Source organism: Saccopteryx leptura, chromosome X (assembly GCF_036850995.1).
Source record: "Saccopteryx leptura isolate mSacLep1 chromosome X, mSacLep1_pri_phased_curated, whole genome shotgun sequence".
NCBI classification, from domain to species: domain Eukaryota; kingdom Metazoa; phylum Chordata; class Mammalia; order Chiroptera; family Emballonuridae; genus Saccopteryx; species Saccopteryx leptura.
Window position 1 is genome coordinate 2,733,047 of NC_089516.1, and position 5,015 is coordinate 2,738,061.

Below are 5,015 nucleotides of genomic sequence, written 5' to 3' on the forward strand. Positions count from 1 at the left end.
TGTTTTCTTATAATCAAGTCAGCTAGACTAAGGAAAACGTTATTAACAGAATCACAGGGTAGAGAAAAAGTATATTGACAGTATCTGTTGAAAAAAGAATTGCATACAGACGAGCCCGTGTTGACCAAACCCCTGTTATCCAACGGTCAACACGACCGCTCTCCTCATTACTATGATAATGAGGCCAAGTCGACAAGTGATTGGAAATGTAGGTGCTACGTAACTTCCTCCACTTCCTCCACTGTGATCCCCGCTTCTACACACTGCAGCCGCGGAGTCTAAGTGTTCCAGGCTTTGCCTGACGTCCTCGCCACTTCTGCGTATCAAGAACTGACACGCTGATGGGTCCCTCGAGGTCTTCACCCCTCCGGCACACTTTGGGGGTCCTGTTGGCAGCTGTGAGCTTCTCAGTGAAGGCTCTCTGGGGAGGGGAGACGGCCTCACCTCTCACAAGTAGACCGTTCTTCCCTCCGTCCGCACTGGTCTTCACAGCTTACGGGATGACCTCCCTGCTTCCGTTCTGCACCTCTGCCTGCTGCTCGGCTTTGAGGTCCAACCCCAGACCCACACGGTCAAGAACAATCAGCTTTCACTGGGCTGGACCCTCGCGGGGTCCTGTCTCTGAGCTCTGACCGTCACGGCATCCGTCCCGTGGACCCTGAGTATCACGGACTCTCCGAGTCTCCATGGTGCGCACCCGTGGTCTCCTTCCATCCTCTCCCCTTGTGGGTCAAACAAACCAAGACAGAATATGGTCACTGGGCCACACCAGGCTCTGGTCCTAGTGGCCTCTGGCCCTTTTCTTCATTTCTTTCTGCCCTGATGAGGTGGTGGCGGTGTTGGGTCCACTCCGCCTGCCTGCACTCGCATCTACATTTCTCTGTGCTGAGCGCACAGCGTCCGTGTGCCCGTGAGTCAGACACAGCGAGTGTTTTCTCTACGTGCGTTCACGGGCGGGCGTGCTTCTGCGGTGCAGGGTCGAGCTGACACGTCTCCGTGTCGAAGACCCGGGAAGCGAACGGCCAATCCAGCCGTCCACGTCGAGGTCAAAGTCAGGATGGCGAAGGATCTTCATGCGAAGGAGTCTTTCCCGTCCTGGCGGGCAGGTTGCCCTCTCTGGCTGTGAGAGCTCTTCAGCCTCAATCCTGTGCTCGGAGGGTGGCCCCAGGCAAACTGACGCGGGGAGCTGTCACTCTCAGATCTCCTAGCTGAGAAGCACACGTCTACCTCACGGCCCTTCCCCACCCCCCAAAATAATTCCCTTCCTCCTAAACTCAGCTGCATACAACTTCCTTCTGTTGCCGACTCTCGTGACTGACTTCCGTAAACACCGCCGGTCGTCAGTGACTCCGTCTTTGTTGCTAGAGCGTTGACCCTCTCTCTTCAATAACATGAGGTTTGAATTCTTTATCCCCCCCCCCAAAGACGATAGAGCTCCTGACTCAGATATGGTCATTCTCGTATAATAAAACCAGTATCCAGCCCTGGCCGGTTGGCTCAGTGGTAGAGCGTCGGCCTGTCATGCAGGAGTCCCGGGTTCGATTCCCGGCCAGGGCACACAGGAGAAGCGCCCATCTGCTTCTCCACCCCTCCCCCTCTCCTTCCTCTCTGTCTCTCTCTTCCCCTCCGTCAGCCAAGGCTCCATTGGAGCAAAAATGGCCCGGGCGCTGGGGATGGCTCCTTGGCCTCTGCCCCAGACGCTAGAGTGGCTCTGGTCTTGGCAGAGCGACGCCCCGGAGGGGCAGAGAGCGCCCTCTGGTGGGCAGAGCGTCACCCCCTGGTGGGCGTGCTGGGTGGATCCCAGTCGGGCACATGCGGGAGTCTGACTGTCTCTCCTTGTTTCTAGCTTCAGAAAAATACAAAAAACAAAAACAAAAACAAAAAACCAGTCTCCGACTTTCTGGGTCTGACGCCATTCTGGGATTTAGCATTGCATTGAAGCATGTCTGAGGACGCGCCTATGGGTAGACACCATATTCTATCCTTTCATTAAAATATAGTCACCTGGCTGGTGGTGGCGTGATGGATAGAACACCGACCTGGGACGCCGACGTCCCAGGTTCGAAACCCCAAGGCTCACCGGCTTGAAGCCCAAAGTCGCTGGCTCGAAGCCAGGGGTCATTCAGTCTGCGAGGCACATATGAGAAAGCAATCAGTGAGCAACTGAGGAGCCACAGTGAAGAGTTGATGCTTCTCGTGTCTCTCCCTTCTGGTCTGTCTGGCCCTATCTGTCCCTCTCTCTGTCTCTGATACAAAAAATAAAAATACTAACAAAAATAATACGAAATCGATCCGAACCCAAGTATTATTTCTCCTGTGCTATACCTCACAGAAGAGGACATCTGTCTGTGCACTGTGACCCCTCTGGCCCACCCACACTCCCTGCTCTAATGCATCCCTCATGAATCATCTATCATCAATGCCTCTATCCATTTATTGCGGGGGGTTTTCTTATATGCGTGGAAACATAATTTGATTTTCTAGGCAAAGCATCAGTCAGATCGTGTGATATGAAGAGAGATCTGGTGTGACTGGTGCCGGTCCGGCTAACTTAGCCTCTAATTTGTAATGCTTCTATTAATAACAATTATCAGCGTGCTTTGATAACGAAGCCTCAGCTATTATCTGAGCAAAGACTTTGTTTTATTTCATGAGGCGTTCAGTCACAACGGATGGTCTATTAGCAGGAAACTTTTATTTTATTTCATTTTCTTTTTTTTTTTTTTTTTTTTTTTAGGTGAGAGGAGGGGAGATAGTGAGGCAGACTCCGACATGCATCCCAACCAGGATCCACCCAGCAACCCCATCCGGGGCCGATGCTCAAGTACCGAGCTATTTTTAGTGCCTGAGGCTGATACACTCCAAAAGAGTATCCTCAGCGCCTGGGGCCATGTTCAAACCTATCAAGCCACTGGCTGCAGGAGGGAAAGAGGGAAGCAGATGGTCACTTCTCCTGTGCGCCCTTACTAGGAATCAAACTGGGGACATTTATGTGCTGGGCCAACATTCTATCCACTGGGGCCAGCAACTTCGTAACCATTGTTCCACACAAGAGAAGCCACTCACCCTGTCCGAATTATTCTCCTCGGGGTTCCGCACGTGGGCGGAACCCAGGACGATCCGTGACTTTTGGAAACCTCACAGGAAGTCAAGACTCCGTCACGGCAAATAACACCCATAGAAGACCCACATGGCTTCTATTAGTCGAAGTCACCGGGTCCGAGCTGTGGTCTGATCTGCCCTCTGTCCCGATACACGGATAGCCACCCCAGCTGTCAGAGCGACCTCGGTTCTCATCATCCAGCCGTTGATACAAGTTGCAAAGGCTCTCGGGACAGCGGACACGCTTTCAAGAGAAGACGCAGCCAGTGGGTAAGAAATGCACACACAGTTGCCCACACGGAGGAGGCTGGGGATGCCCAGAGTGGATTTTAAACGGTGGTGCAGAACACAGTGAGTCAGGGATCAGCGGGTTCCCACCCGGATAGATAGATAGATAGATTCGCCCTGAACTGAGGTGAAATAAACTCACCCAGTCGCCGTCATCAAAGCCCCTATGAAGATGTACAGCAAGAACAGGGTATAAATGAGATCATCACATATCACACGGAGAGCAATTGCCTTTCAAGATGTTCTCTGCATACATTTTTTACACGGAATCAGCTGAAGATATTTAACGAGAGGGAAACATTGCACGCCATGAATGCATCTGTGCCGACTGAAACGTTCATAAGCTCCCATAATAAAGGGAATTAGTTGGGAAAACGTGATCATTTTTCTAAAAAAATAATTTGCCAAGCAATGATGCACACTCTGATAATAAGATTTGCCTCCGGTGACTGCATTTGTTCTTATTAACTTACTATTTACTTCGTGTTAAGAGAGATGAGCTAGCCAAGTCCTACAAGTTTTTGTGTTTTTTTTTCCCCCCCGAGGAATAAATAATGATTAAAACACAGTTAGATCCCCTCCACCATCCTAATTCAGCTACGAAATTGGGCAAATTAAAAGGTGAAAACCCCTGCCTGACCTGTGGTGGCGCAGTGGATAAAGCGTCAACCTGGAAATGCTGAGGTCGCCGGTTCGAAACCCTGGGCTTGCCTGGTCAAGGCACATATGGGAGTTAATGCTTCCTGCTCCTCCGCCCTGTCTCTCTCTCTCTCTCTCTCCTCTCTCTCTCTCTCTCTCCTCTCTAAAATGAATCATTGAAAATTAAAAAGGTGAAAACCCAATTTTCTATCAGCAACAACAACAAAAAAGGATCAAAACCTAAAAAGAATTAGCCTGACCTGTGGTGGCGCAGTGCATAAGCGTCAACCTGGAAATGCTGAGGTCGCCGGTTCGAAACCCTGGGCTTGCCTGATCAAGGCACATATGGGAGTTAATGCTTCCTGCTCCTCCCCCCTGTCTCTCTCTCTCTCCTCTCTAAAATGAATCAATGAAAATTAAAAAAGGTGAAAACCCAATTTTCTATCAGCAACAACAACAAAAAAGGACCAAAACCTAAAAAGAATTAGATTGCTTATATAATAGAAAGCGTTGAGTTTTCTTAAGCCAGTGAAAGTAATTACAAATTGGGGGGCTACCTTTCTCTGATACCTTTATTCTCTGTGGAGCAGCTGAAATGGAATTATCACTGTAGTCTATCAGCGGGTTAATTAAAGGGCCTGAATCTTTAATAACGTAAAAGTTAAGAAAGACTGATTACCGCTCCTGTCTCTTTGTAATTACCCTGAGCGCTTTTTTTTTTTTTTTTTTTTAATTATTAGTATTTAAAGCAAGCTAAGCTTCTTGTAACTCCCTGGGGTACACCACCGACAGATTAATTTTTCAATTACAAATATAAACATCAGTGTCAGGCGAAGAGATGGTCGCTTTTCCCCCCGTCGGAGAAGACGAACGCTGATTTTCTTTAACACGCCCAATTAGGTTTGGTCCTTAACGTGTTTCGTGACGATCTGTCAACAGAAATAAGACGCGATGGCCTTCAGATACAAGTTCAAAGAGCCACATTT

The 5,015-nt window shown here is 49.4% G+C and overlaps 1 non-coding gene across 1 annotated transcript; it reads left to right on the top strand.

Moving 5' to 3' along the window:
* Positions 1 to 1,481: 1,481 nt before the first annotated feature.
* TRNAD-GUC (transfer RNA aspartic acid (anticodon GUC)) lies at positions 1,482 to 1,557 on the top strand. Its single transcript has one exon. It is a non-coding gene; the product is annotated as a tRNA-Asp (tRNA).
* The last annotated feature ends 3,458 nt before the right edge of the window (positions 1,558 to 5,015 follow it).